Below are 15,079 nucleotides of genomic sequence, written 5' to 3'. Positions count from 1 at the left end.
GCCTACTCTAATCCAGTAGAAGCTCATCTTAATAACTATGTCTGGTGGTGGGGGGGCGCCTGCCCCCCCCCCCCCTCGGTTAAGCATCTGACTCTTGATCTTGGCTCAGGTCATGATCTCACGGTTCGTGAGTTCGAGCCCTGCATCAGGCTCTGCGCTGACATTACAGAGCCTGCTTAGGATTCTTGCTCTATCCCTCTCTCTCTGCCCCTCCCCCTCCCGAAATAAAAGACCCTATTTCTAAATAAGGTCACATTCTGAGGTTCCGAGTGGATGTGGATGGTGGGGGGGGGGGGGCGGGGGGCGGGGGGATGGACACCAGGCAGTGCAGCCCGCTATCCCTACGTAGGTTTGGTCTACAATGTTCTCGTTCTCCATAGCGTTTCTGTCTCTCTCTTCCTCTCTTCTCAGTTTTTGTTTATCAGGGTTGGGTTAGATTTGTAGAACTAATTAGGACACTTTTAAACTTTCTCAGTCCCTAGGAACAACTAAATCACGTAGAAATTATCTCTTACCTTGAGGTTTGCCAGAATTTGCCCCCCACCCCCCAAATCATCAGAGCACACACGTTTCATCACAGTGCCCAAGACTTCTTTAGCAGTCTCCTCTATGACTTTTTGTCTACTTGGGTTTTCTCTGCCTGCTCTTGAGTGAATTATGTGGTCTTATTTTGGCTAATATTTTATCAGCATAAATTTCAACATAGCAGGCTCTTCGTTAGCTTTAATCTCCTTCCATGTCTTTGTTTCTAGTCCCTTTTAGACTCAATCTAGCACTATTTATTTGTATTTTGTTTTCCTTATGCAACCTTGCCAGAAGTTTCTCTCTTTTATTGGTCTTTTAAAAGAATTAGGTCTTTGATTTTTCTTACCAACCCCTATTGTTTTTCTGTTTTCTAACTTGCTTACATCTGCTTTTTTTACTTTTCATTCTTTCCTTCTGCCATCTGTAGATTTATTTTCTTCGCTTTTTTTTTTAATTTTTTAAGGTTTATTTAATTTTGAGAGAGAGAGAGAGAGACAGAGCGTGAGGAGGGGAGGGGCAGAGAGAGAGGGAGACACAGAATCCAAAGCGGGATCCAGGCTCTGAGCCATCAGCCCAGAGCCTGACGTCGGGCTCAAACTCATGAACTGTGAGATCATGACCTGGGCCGAAGTCGGACGCTCAACTGACGGAGCCACCCAGGCGCCCCTATTTCCTTAGTTTTTATCTCAGGGCTTAATTGCTCACTTTTAAACACTGTTTTATTTAATTACAAAATCATTCAAGCTTTCTCTTTTCTCCAAGGAGTAGCCAGAGAGATGAACACACTGTGAGAATGTTGTAGGTGGGGAGAAGCGCCTGGAAATAGAAACGACCACGCGCACACTTCTCTGATGGGGACCTGGCTGTGCATCCAGAAAGCCGGGTGAGCAGATAATGCATCACTGCTTTTCTGCTGGTGCTTCCTGCTAACCAGAGGGCCCACATGGTCCCTAATTGCTATAGATTGAATGTTTGTGTCCCTTAAAATTCATAGCTTGAAAACTAATCCCCAGGGTGCCTGAGTGACTCAGTCCGTTAAGCGTCCAACTGTTGATTTCGGCTCAGATCGTGATCTCACGACTCGTGGGATCGAGCCCCCGCCTTGGGCTCTGGGCAGACAGCACAAAGCCTGCTTGAGATTTTCTCTCTCCCTCTCTCTTTTGGCCCCTCCACCACTCATGATTTCTCTCTGTGTTGTCTTTTAATTAATTAATTAATTGATTTTTTTTTTTTTAAATAAAGAAAGAAAAGGAATCCCCAGTGTGATGTAGCCCAGACGGGATCTTTGGGAGGAGTCTAGGTCCTGAGGGTAGAGCCCTCATGAATGGGATTAGTGCCCTTAGAAAAGGGACCCCAGAGAGCTTTCTCACCCCTTCTGCCATGGGCGGATACAGAGAGGATGACCATATATGAACCAGGAAGTAGGCCCTCACCTTACTCTAAATCTGTCAGCACCTTGACCTTGGACTTCCAAGCTCCAGAACTATGAACAGTAAGTTTCCATTATTTATAAATCACCCAACTGTGATACTCTGTTATAGCAGCCTGAACAGACTAAGAGTCTAGTCAAGGACGTGACTCCCACCTTTCCAGCAGTTGGTACTGTAAATATCCCCTGGGCCTTTTGCAGGTAGTGGTCAGTGTAGAGGAAATACAAAGTTTGGGGGTGGAAACACAAAGGTCAACTGCCAGACCTCCCTTCTTCAGTGGATGTAGATCTTTACTCCTCATCAGTTCATTGCAGAGTCTCGGTCCTAGACTCCCGTTCCTAAAATGATACATAATAACAAACGTCTACTGATCTTTCCCTATGTGCCAGATACTGCCGCTTAGTTCATTTTTTTTTTTAACAGCTTTATTGGAGTAGAATTTATGTACCGTTAGATTGGCCCATTGTGAGTGTACAACTCACTGATTTTCAGAACATGTATAGAGTTGTGCAGTCACTATCACAATCAGGTGCTAGAACATTCCGTCACTTCCCAACGCCACCTCAAACCTAATTGCAGTCAATTCCCACTCTCCCTCTCAGTCCCAGGCGACCACGGAACTGCTTGCTGTGTTTACAAAATTGTCTTCTCTGTACACTTCAGAGAAATCGAATCTTTCAATCCATGATCTTACATCTGGATTCTTTTCACTCCATATGTTGCCGAGGTTTGTCTATGTGGTAGCATGTATTGGCATTTTGTTCCTTTTTTAGTGCTGAGTAGTATGACCTTGTAAGGATAGACCGCGTGTTGTGTATCTAGGTACCGGATGATGGCCATCTGGTTTGCTCCAGCTTCGTAGCTACCATGAATGACACTGCTGGGAACACACACACATCCAAGCCTGTGCGTGGACATACCTTCCATTTCTTTGGGGCAGATACTTTGTTGAAGTGCCGGGTGGTACGTGAGCTTATGTTTCACTTTTTAAGAAACTGTCAAGCTGTTTTCCAAAGTGGCTGCGCTATTTTACATTCCCGCCAGCAATATAGGAGGCACCGGCTTTCTCCACATCTTTGCTAACACTTGCCATTGTCTGTTTTCCTGATTACAGCCATTCTTGCGGGTGCATGGCAGTATCTTAGTTGTGCTTGCTTTTTGTTGTTGTTTTTAATTGAATCCTCCCTCCCACCAACAGTGTATTAGTCAGGATAGGCTAGGTGGTGGCAGTAAGAAACAACCCCCAAACCTCATTGGCTTAAAACAACAAAGATGTGTTTCTCACTCATGCTACGTATCCAGTGATGATTAGAACCAGGGAGGAGGGGTGGTGCTCATCACAGACACTCAGGGACCCAGGCTGCTAGGAACCCCTGAAGTTAAAAAGCAAACCGCACACCAGCTTGCAAAGCTTCCCCCTGGTGGCAGGAAATCACTGTCATCATTTCGCTGGCAGGCAAGTCACATGGGTGTGGTTCGCTTCAAAGTGCATAAAAAGTATAATATTGATTTTATCACATACCTAGAGAGGAAGGGGAATTGGAATATCTGTGAACAGATTGATGGCTTTTCACAAATACTAAGAGGAAGATACTATTATCACTATTTTACCAACCTCAAAGGTCAGAAATGAAGTGCCTGGGGGGAGGATTCATAGCTAATAAATGGAACCAAGGCACTCCGACTCCCAAGCCTGCATTCGCAACTACTACATTAGTTTCCATTGAGATACTGTTAATTACGGATAGATTTTTGAGACATCCCCATTGGGGGAGGAGGTGAAAAATTTAGGCACAGGCTTTACTTGATGTCACAGTGGGATAGATCACAGGTCTAGAGAGATCCATACTGTGGTCACCAAGTTCTTTTTTTTTTTTTTTTTAATGTTTATTTAGTTCTGAGACAGAGACAGAGCGTGAACAGGGGAGGGTCAGAGAGAGAGGGAGACACAGAATCTGAAACAGGCTCCAGGCTCTGAGCTGTCAGCATGGAGCCCCACATGGGGCTCGAACCCACGAACTGTGAGATCATGACCCGAGCCAAAGTCAGATGCTTAACCGACTGAGCCACCCAGGCGCCCCTGTGGTCACCAAGTTCTATTGGATATTGGCTTCTGCTTCAGACTGGGGCCCATGTATTCCCATCTCAAATGGTAGAGAAGACCCATATCCTGTCACTACCCTTATAACCATAGGTCGTATCCTTCTGCCCACGCCCCGAGCAAGTACCATGTTTTGCTCCAGAAAAATCAAGACCCAGGAGCCCTGTGTGATTGGATCCAATCGAATAAACTTCTTGGAAACCAACAGAAATGCTGATAGAGGGTCCGTTTTAGTGAGTAGGCATAGAATCAGGTAACTCCTGGCAGGCTTGGTGCGAAGGTGGCTGGGGGGTTCCAGGCATGTGCTGAGTGCCTTATGATGCCCAGGCATGCAGGCTGTAGGCTCAGACCTCTGTTGGCTGGCCATGAAACCTGTGCAAGGTGCTCCAAGCCTCAGTTGCCTCCTGTGTAAACAGGAATAATGCTCAGGAGGATCCTTTCCACAGGGCTGCTAGGATTTAATCAGGAAACGTGTGAAAAGTACTTAGCATGGTGCCTGGAACTTAGTAAGGTTCAATGTTGTGTTAATAATACCAATAGCGTCTTGGGGCGCCTGGGTGGCTCAGTCGGTTAAGCATCTGATATCGGCTTAGGTCATGATCTCATAGTTCATGGGTTCGAGTCCCACATCGGGCTCTGTGCTGATGGCTCAGCCTGGAGCCTGCTTCAGATTCTGTGTGTCCCTTTCTCTCTGCCCCTCCCCGCTCATGCTCACTCTCTCTCTCTCTCTCTCAAAAATAAATAAACATTAAAAATTAAAAAAAATAATATACCAATAGTGTCTTAAGTCATCATCAAAGCACTGAGGTAGATGGAGACAGGAAATTCTCCAGATGTGGTGCTCAGGGATTCGCTGGTCTTTGAAGCATGTTCTTGACTGACATCATCCTTGGATAACCTTACCCACCTCTGAGCATACCCTGCTTCTGTCACCACTGGTCCAGGGCCATGTATGATACATGGAGGCAAAGGGAGGTAATTTGAGAAAAATAAGATAAGAATAGGCAGGAGAGACAGTAATTTCCTGGAGTGTAGAAACAGCATAGCACTGTGGTTAAGAACGCAGTTCTGCCTTTTTACTAGCTCTGTGACCCCGAGCAGGTCACTTACCCCGTCTGGCCTTCTATCTAGGAGAGCTCATGAGGTGAGGCCATCAAGGCAACTTTACTTTTGTCGCATCTTAGCTCTTTCAAATTTCAGTGGGGTACATCCTTGTCCTGGCCATGCATGAAAACTTCAGGCAGGCACCATGACTTTGCTTTTCATGCCTAATTTTTTAATTAAAGTCCTATGATTTCTAGGTCACAGATTAGTCTCATTTCCCAAATCAGAGTGTCGTGTCCAGTACGTTAATCAACACTTCAAACTTTATTTAAAAATAAGCCTCCTCTCCTCTTCCTCCACCTGAGGCCCACCATAATGGGCCACTGGCCTTCAGAAAGAAGGAAATAGACACTGACTTCCCCCAAAATGTACACACAAGAGGTTGGAAGGGAGAAGATGTAAGGCAAAATGAGGGTGGGTAGGTGGGTGGGTGGAGTACCTACTTGACTATTAGAACCCAAAGATGGTGTCGCCCCCTCTCGGTATGCTCAAGTATCACACGGGGTAATGGGCGGGTGCTGGACAGTCCCCAGCATTGACAGGGTAACTCACACCAGGGCCTCACTAACACTCCTCCGAGTCTGATGATCCGCCTCCAGCCTCTGTCTGATGAGGGCTCAAAGCCCTTCTAGGCCGCCCTGCGAGACTCTCTCTAAGGTGACCCATTAGGCATCTTGCTCACGTGAGGCCGCAGGAAAACATGTCCAGTCTTCGCCGGAATGAGAGTTGGGCTCGTAAACTTCCTGGCCACGTCTCTCACCCTCTGGACTTCTCAGCAGTGAGTCAGGTACGGTTCCCTGTGTCTCCATCTCTGCAGCAACAGGATGGCTCATCAGACTCTCCATAGTATCTCAAAGAAGCCACTCTCCCCAGGCTTGAGATGCACAAATAGGTTAAACACCCCCACCTTGCTCACATACGTGTGTGTGTGTGTTAGGAGGTGGATGACAGCATGGTAAAAAAAAAAAAAGTAGTAAAATCCTCTCTTCATACCTATTGAGTCTTTTACATCTTCTTTGTGGTTTAGGGGTTTGTGAATGAGGGATTAGTATTTGAAACTGGTCGTCAAGTCTTTGCTGGGAAAAACCTACATCCACATCTGGCCACTTGCTTTGCAATTTCTGTTCAAATCTCCGAGTCTTGCCGGAACCTCCTAACGTACCATCCTATTATGTGTCCAGTGGGGATCTCATTCGTAGCTGCCCTGTAGGGTTTTTTTTTAGGAGATGCAGCCACATAAGTGCTCAGTGCCAAGCGCTGAGTGGAGTGCCCGACGCTTGGAAAGAGCTCAGCTACGTGCTGATGGTCTTGGCTCTGAACCCCCTCGCCGAGCTGAGCGCGTGCGTTCAATGATGTTAATGATGACTTGTAAATAACTATCTCAAGGCAGAATGGGGTAAGGGCTAAGTAAGCACCTAAGTTCCATACTGTGGTAACCAAATGAAGCGGTAGGTGATTCTGACGGATACCGTGGGGGAGGCCTCAGCAGAGTGTTTGGGATTTCAGTAAACAGAGAAAGGAGCCATTGTGCAAGTGCACCGAAGCAGGCTGGTACGTGTTTCTGGAAGATTCCAACAGGGCGAGGAAAGAGCTCTCACTTGTGGGTGGGGCTGGGCTGTTGGTTTGGCCACATCATGCTTTATTAGGGGCCGGCCGGCTCGGTTAGGGACTCTGTCAGCTGCACATGATAGGAAATCAGCCTTGACTGGCTTACAACAGGAGAGGGGAGATACTGGCTCCTGAAAGCTCAAGGCTGAAGGGCTGGTCCACCTTTAAGTGCAGCTGGACTCAGGGTTCGAAGACCATCACCAGGACCTGTTTTTCTCAGTGCTGATTTCGTTCTCAGCCACGTTCCTCCTGGAGCGGCCAGATGGCTGTGGCCCTTGCGAGGTGCCCACCTCCCCTGCCAATCTGCAGGGAAGGTCAGTGTGTCTTGTGCCTAGCATTCCCAGAAGAAGTCCTGAGATTCAGGGTCATTGGCCCGACCTCGATCCCATGCTCCCAGGGAGTTCCGGGCGTGCTCCAGACCCGGGCGATAAAAGTGACAGATACAGACTCTGTGCACTTAATTTTGACTCCAGGAGGCTGCTCTTGAGCTAAACTGCCCAACTCCCCATCCTGACTCACCAGCCGTCTGACCTCGAGCAAGGTAATACTCAACCGGTGCCTCACTTTCTTCATCTGTAAAATAGAGATCATCATGGTCCTTAAGTCATAGGGGATTTTAGAAAGATTAAGCGAGCTGTTGCGATGTTCTAGAACAGTGCTTGGAATGAGCCGGCCAAGTGCCGATTTGGTGATCACTGTTGTCCCTCCGGTGACTTGACTTGGTTGCCCGGTTGCTTGATGTCTCCTCACAGTTGTTCCAGGTCTTTCCACCCCAACTTGTCTGTCACGGTGGTGTGATCACTGCACAGCTCAAGCGCACTGTGCCTCTCAAGTGAGAGGCAAAGCAAAGCCATAGCAGGCTTGGAACGCAGGCTGCCTTGCTCCCTACCAGACAGGTCCCCATGCCTGAGGACAGTCCTTTTAATTCGTAGCTCCAGGTCTGCCATGGAAACCCTAGCCATCTCTGTGTTTGGCAGCATGGGAGAAACCAAGAGGAAAGTCTACCATTTGGTCCCTTCCCTTAGGGAGTTTGCAATCTAATCTAAAAGACCAGAACACTCTGTCAAATACAACCTGAGCCAGGACCCATTCCCCGAGGGAAATGCCAAATTGTCCAGCCAGGGCGTTTATAGAGTGACATCCTTCCTCTCCGGTTCCCTCTCGGTTATAACGTGAATGAGAGTTTAGAAAAAAAGAAACGAAGGAGACAGAATCAGGCCAAATCCCAATGTCTGACTCACCTGCTTCGCTCCTGGACCACACTTAACAAGAAAAAGGACAACCCTTTTCACGTAGTACCAGCGGGGTAACCTGAGAACATCCATTTAGCGCATCTGTCCCTGTGAAAAGGACCTTTCAGTGACACTGAGCTGAGTGTATCCTGCTCTATTTATAGGCACTGTTTGTTTAATTTGAGTCCGGTCTCTAAGAATAAATAATGAACTCATCCTGGGGACAAGCCAGAACCTACAACTCTGAGGCGACCCGTAAATCCCTTATTCCTTTCCTTCTGGTTCTAGAAGGGAGTTTGTAGTTCAAAAGTGAGCCACCTTTTGCTAGCTGGGTGGGGGTGGGCTTGACACCCAGGCATCTTTGGAGATTTGGTTTTATGGAGGTTTTTCATGGTGGGTTGGGGGGGGAGATTTTTTGGTATTTGATTTGGGGTTGGCGATTGAAGAATGAGGTCTTAGAATCTCTGTCACCTCGGAAGGAGGGACAAAGACCAAATAGCTTGAGCCCTTGGTTGGTTAAATGTCAGATGCAAAACTACCCATTAGGACCCAGATGTCCACTGCAGACCCCAAAAATCAAAGTCAGAACCTCAACGTGCTGGTGACTCAGAAGAACCCACATGTTCTTAATTGGAGACAAACTCCTCGAAGCTACCGCTGAGTCTGAAGGGGATGACCTAAATTAAACCGTTGGGTTTGATTCAGCACATCTGCATACTATGGCTCTCTGCCCCACCCCACCCCCCATTCTCCCTTTCCAGGAATTTATCCTTAAGAAGGTAACCAGCTTCTTTGGGAAGGGAAAGAACAGTGTCCATTCATTGATTTATTCTTCCACCGTCTGCAGACTCTCTGTCCTGTGGTAGATACTATTCTAGGCACGGGAGATGCCTTGAAGGAGAGGACAGGGTGGTCAGCCAGTGACGAGGTCTGATTCACTTTGAAAGATCCAGCCTCTTTGCTGTCTTCCAGCTGAGTCAGGCCGGCTGTAACGTGCTTTCCCAGCAGACCCCGAGTTCCATTCGCTTTCCCCCCCCTCCCATTCAAAAACTGTTTACGAGGCTCATTCTACAAGTTGGGCAAGGGGTTGGTTCACTTACACCGCTGGACACGGTAGTGAGGTAATGAGATCATCCCCGCCTTTCAGAAGTTTGGAGTCCAGTGGGGAAGATGAGTCTTACTCAAATTATCACCTAAGTATAGATATTATTACAAATGTTGGGGAGTCCAGGAGAACGAAGCTCAGAGTGTCTTGTGAGGGCCTAACAGAGGAATGATGGATCTGTTTGGGTGAGTGGAAAACCATCAACAGCAGAATACTTGAGATGCTCCAGAAGGCATGCTGTCTGCGGAGTACAGGAACAACCGAGGTCTGTCTGCCGATGTGCTTTTGAGTTCCTGTTCTCTGAGCTGAGCCATCCACACTCACCGGACTGACCTGAGGACTGTCACAGACGAGCAGGTCTCGGTAGCCTCGAGGAGTGTTTGTGTCCATCACGAACATGCGGGTTCTTCTGAGTCACCAGCACGTTGAGGTTCTGACTTTGACTTTTGGGGTCTGCAGTGGACCAGGCGAGACATTCTTCTTCTTCGGGGACATTCCACCCCACGCTGTTTCCGCGCTTTTACTTGTGAATGGTGGTGTTGCCACCATACTTAGACACCTGGATGGACAGGTGGCCCCAGGTGCGTCTCTACAGTTTCATGCCCTCAGATTTTCACATGCATTGGCCTAGGAAAGAAGCCATTGGTGCTACCCAGGTCCCTTTCCCTACTAATGAGGGTGCGACTTTGACCACATCGCTTCTGCTGCCATGTTTTGGTAGGCACCAAGTTAAAGCCAGGACACATGTAACAAGTTGCCCTGCTCTGGAAACATTTACAAGGTCATTCAGAAAAGACTTCTCTTGGGGCGCCTGGGTGGCGCAGTCGGTTAAGCGTCCGACTTCAGCCGGGTCACGATCTCGCGGTCCGTGAGTTCGAGCCCCGCGTCAGGCTCTGGGCTGATGGCTCAGAGCCTGGAGCCTGCTTCCGATTCTGTGACTCCCTCTCTCTCTGCCCTTCCCCCCTTCAAAAATAAATAAACGTTGAAAAAAAAAATTTAAAAAGAAAAGACTTCTCCTTCATTGACCCAGCAAATATGTATTGAGTCCCTCCACTATGGCAGACACAGAAGGAGGAATTACGAGGGACACACATCAGTAGGACCAGCGCAGTCCCTGCTCTGTGGAGCTTACAGTCTAACAAAGGGGGAGAGATACTCAAGCCATCAAGGAACACGGTAATTTCAGATGGCTTTTACGCCCCAGGTGGGTCAGAGAAGGCTTCCAAGAAGGTGTGATGTTCGAGCAGAGTCCTGAATGACGAGATGGGGCCAACTCTGAAAAGATTTAAAGGAATTCTAGATCCAAGAGAAAGAGCAAGTGGAAAGGCTCTGTAGGAATAAGGTGACTGATTGGCTTGTCTAAGGAATGATCGATAAGAAGCCTGGAATGGCTGAATGTACAGTGAGTGATAGGGAAGCCAGCGTGTAGAGTGTGAGTTTTATTTTGAATGCAGAGGAAGCTGGGGCACCTGGGTGGCTCAGTCAGTTAAGCGTCCAACTTCGGCTCAGGTCATGATCTCACGGTCTGAGAGTTCGAGCCCCACATCAGGCAGCTCGGAGCCTGGAGCCTGCTTCGGATTCTGTGTCTCCCTCTCTCTGCTCCTCCCCTGCTCATGCTCTGTCTCTCTTTCTGTCAAAAATAAATAAACATTAAAAAAAAAAATTTTGAATGCGGAGGAAGACTTTGGCAGGTAAACAGATGACCCTTCAGCCTGTACCTCCCTGTCTACCTGGGGGAGAGTCTGTTGCCTTGGTGCAATTTTGGGAATGATGGACCCAGGATTCGTAGAACTCAGAACCTCAGGTAAACGTACAGACAGAAAGAGATGTTGATGTTGGCCTCTTTCTGGATAGGAAAGAACTGTCACGTCTAACCTCAGGGGCCTTCCTGAGTAGGGAAGGATCAAACAAAGTGAATAAAGTGCGGAACAGCCTCCTGCTTGCTGCTCAGCAGATCCATTCCGTCGCCTTTTGGGTCAAGTGCTTGAAGTCTCCTGTGGGAAACCACTGCTTCCCTGTTCTTGGGAATCTGGTTTGGCTTAATCGGATCAATGTGTATTTCACCTTCCTGCCCCATACCAAAATGATTGGCTTGGGGATGGTCATATAACCCAGTCATAGCCAACGAAACACAGGAGGACACTTCTTGGTAACTTGTGGCAAAAAGAAGATTCCTCTCTCTTCCTTGGGAGCCACCAGTATGAGGATGTGAGGTCTAGACCCACTGCTGCAGCCATTTGTGATCACGGGGGAAGATTCTAGAAGTGCTAAAGTTTGTTGGGGAGCACAGAGTGGTGCCCGAGGTTGAAGCCAACACCACAGAACACGGAGCCGAGAGAGGGAGAGAACCGAGTCTTTGGGACGGCACAAAAAACCCCTGGCTCGAACCCTACCCGAAGCCTGACCTTTTGCTAGGCCTTTTGGTGGCCTCAGCCAATTAAACAATCTTTATTATATAACCCCGTGTAAGTAGGGATCTCTGAGTCTTGCACCATAAAGAGCCAATTTGATGCAAACCTTAGAATAGGTACCCGACAGTTCCAAGGGCCCCCTCTGCGCCCCGGGGCCTCTAGGAGGAAGTGAGCCTGTTCCAGAACCCAAATAAAAGGTCTCACTTCCCACTTCTCTATTTCAGGGTTTCCATGCCTCCCGTCTCCATAGCGCTGTGACTCTCTTGGAGAGGCGGAGGAACCAGAGAAGGAGAATGGGGCCTGTTTCCAGGCTGCGCTGCCACCCTGAATGGCTGGGGAGGCTGGGGGGCTGGTGGGAGAGGCGGCTCCACGCTTGACATTTCAGGATAGAGATAACAGGGTAAAAATAAATCCCCAAGCGCCTGTAGCCGAGCTCTCGCTTCTCTCCTTCACAGTTCTCATCTCTCTTGGCTTTGGGGACAGAAAGGTTCCTTTCAGGTCACGCTGGGCCTGTCTCTCCACAGCTCTGGGGTGGGGGGTGGGGGGTGTGTGGAGGGGGAAGTACAGGGAGTCAGTTTACGCCCGTCCACACCTGCAAGGCCACCTCCGGGAAGTCAGGGATTCCCTCCATCCTGAAGCCCCCCTTTCGATGTTTGCAAATAATAATCCTTGCCATCTTTATCCTCATCTGATGCTCGGGTTGCTGGGTCACATGAGCAAGGCCAGGAGCCGGGGTCTCCATTTCCCGAGAGGGAAGAAGGGCTCGTCGGAAGCCCCACAGCCAAGGAGTACTGATGGGTGCTGATGGAATCCCGGGGCCCTCTCTGCCTTTCTGTCCTCAGCCAGAGGTGCAAAGAGCTGGAGCCCTTTCTGCAGGCCTGTGTGTACCCCGTGACTGCCGGGGTTGGGGGCAGATGGAGGCATTCGTGCCACCTGCTCCGTAAGTATCACCCTGTGCCGCCCGACAGCCCCGCCCCTTGGTCCCTTCCCTGTCCCACATCCCCAGAGTCTTGTATGTAGCAGTGAGTCATTTCCTTGTTTACTGTAGAGACACGGCTGGGACGACACGGCGCTGAGTGGCAAGGCTTGGTTCTGCCCCGAAGGTTCACAGAGACCCCCTGGACCTCAGTCTTCTCATCTGTAAAATGGTGCCGAAAGCGGACGGCCGTGTAGGACTGTTCCCCGGATGAAATAAGCCGTTTCGTGCAACACACTCGGCCCGTGGCTACTACTTGTTCCTCTGAACTTCGGAGCTTTCATAACTTTTCCTGTGCCCATGTTTGCGTAGGGTGACGATGCCGCTCACCTACGTGGGTACGGCAACCCCCTTGGGTTCTTGCTTTCCCAGTGGCCAGGGATTTGCACTGAGCCATTGCATCAGTTAGGACTCCTGGTTGCAAGTGACCGAAGCATTGATCCTTACTAGATTACATGAAAGGGGAATTCGCTGGCTCCGTGGGGAGCTCTAAAGGCGGCCAAGGGTAGAGGCTGGCTTCAGGCACCGCCGGATCCAGGGATGCAACTGATACCATCAGGATCGGGTTTCTCTCTCTCTTCATTTCTCACCACCCCCCTTCCCTCGTTGTTGGCTCCCTCCCCGTGGTGGCAGAAATGGCTCTAGTCTCATCTTCTCAGGATCGAGGCCAGTGGGAAAGAGCCAGCCAGCCCCAGAATTCCCAGCAAGAGTCTCCATGCATCTCTCTGCCCTTCCCGGGGCCCATCCATCGCTGTGGCCAGAAGAATGGGGTGCCCAGGGGAAGCCAGGCTCAGATGGCATGCCAGCCCTAAAGCCACCGGGTAGGTGTGCTCTGCTCAAACCCCAGATCCAAGAGGACAGATTGGTGGTTGTCCAGAGGGAAATCGGGTATGGCAGCCACCCACACTCTACGGCCGTGTGTCCCCAAGTGGACCTTGAGGAGCTGACTTCTCGAATCTCAAGAAACAGAATGGGCTACGAGTGGGTGCCAAGCCAGGCTGAGTGGCTCCGAAACAAATTAGAAACTCCCATCTGAGCCTCCTTGGGGGGCCAGCTGCTGACCAACTCGACCAGCTGACCTTGAACGGGATCCTTCCCTCAACTTGACCCACAGCCTGCCAGGGGGAAAGCTGGCCTCCTGGATCGAGGGGCTGACAGGCTGGAGACTTTTCCAAAGCGTTTGGCATTCGGCAGGGTCCAGCAATCACTTTGATTATTAGTTACTAATTATTTGTCTTTGCTGTAAAAAGGAACCAGCCTTTAGTGCAAAGTCCCCCTCCCCCACCGCCCCCAGGGCTCACAAAAAAAATAATCACAATGGGGGCGCCTTGGGTGGCGCAGTCTGCTAAGGGTCAGACTTCAGCTCAGGTCATGGTCTGGTGGTTTGTGGGTTCGATCCCAGCATCGGGACCTGTGCTGACCGCTCAGAGCCTGGAGCCCGCTTCGGATTCTGTGTCTCCCTCTCTCTCTGCCCCTGCTCCGTTCGAGCTCGCTCGCTCTCTCTCTCTCAAAAATAAACCTTAAAAAAAAATTTTTTTTAAATAATCACAACGAAAAACAGCCCTAGTAAATTGCAGGTAGTCGCTCTTGCTTGTTCTCAGCCTGGGGATTGCCGTTTGCCCGGGTCAGAAGGAAGGTTAGCAAGTTTCCGGGAATGTTAAGGACAGACCCAGCCCCAGCTTGAGACTTGATGGACTCAAGACAAGTAACACCAATTAGAAAGGGAGTAACTTCCCACCAGGCCAGTCGGGGTGTTTAGCGCTAGCGAACTGCCTTTTGCGTTTGTTGTCTGCACCATCTAGAGCCCTGTCACGTGCCGCAAGCCGGTGGCGTGTGGGTCCCACACTTCGCCTGCGAGAACACGGTTCCTGCAGTTAAACCCTGCGACCACAAAGACACCCTAGCCGCTTCCCTCTCGCCTGTCCTCTCCAAGCCTGCCGCAGAGATGGAAAAGAAACGGAGAAAGACTCCTTTTCAAATAATTATGGTCATTATGTATGCATTTCCAGGGGGCGATTCTGGGAATTATTCCTAAAAGGCTGCAAAGAATTTCTTCTTTTGATCTCGATTCTGTGCCGGAGAAAACCAAATTAAGAAAGCAAAGCAACTGAGGATTCTCAGTGGGGAGGAAGCTCGGGGTGGGGGTGGGGGTGGGGGGGGGCTGCCAGCAGGGTCCTGGGGCAGAAGAGAGGGAAGGGAGAATCCCCAGCACCTTCCAGAGAGGAGGCTGAGGTTGCATCGCTGGTGGTGTTTCCTGCGAGGCTGGCTTCCTTCCCTTCCTTCCAGGCCCAGAGGAGAGGTCCCCTTGGAGTTGCTGAGAGCCTGGTGGCCGCACACGTGGCGGGCCAGCCTGCCCCAGCGATGGCCCTGACTTGCGGGGAGCCTCCACCCCCCACCCCTTCTAACCCGCGTTCTGAGCCGCCACAACAAGATCCGCCAGTGTAGGCGGCAGGCAGCTCTGGGGGAAAAAAAAAACCCCTCCCTTTGAGGCGCGGGGAGAAATGGTCCTGTCACTTCCCTAAATCTTCTCCTGCCGTTGCTAGGCAGCACGCCTCTGCCCCTCCACTTCCCTCTGCTCCCTGTCTGC

At 49.9% G+C, this 15,079-nt stretch overlaps 1 long non-coding RNA gene across 1 annotated transcript; it reads left to right on the top strand.

Moving 5' to 3' along the window:
* The first annotated feature begins 6,777 nt into the window (after positions 1–6,777).
* On the top strand, positions 6,778–13,846 carry LOC121019497 (uncharacterized). The gene is made up of 3 exons (XR_005785623.1): positions 6,778–7,309; positions 12,359–12,456; positions 12,565–13,846. It is a non-coding gene; the product is annotated as an uncharacterized LOC121019497 (long non-coding RNA).
* Positions 13,847–15,079: the final 1,233 nt, after the last annotated feature.

The sequence above is a fragment of the Herpailurus yagouaroundi genome, unplaced genomic scaffold, assembly GCF_014898765.1.
Source record: "Herpailurus yagouaroundi ecotype Mexico unplaced genomic scaffold, PumYag 222, whole genome shotgun sequence".
Taxonomy (NCBI): Eukaryota; Metazoa; Chordata; class Mammalia; order Carnivora; family Felidae; genus Herpailurus; species Herpailurus yagouaroundi.
This window is presented reverse-complemented; position numbering and strand designations above follow the sequence as displayed.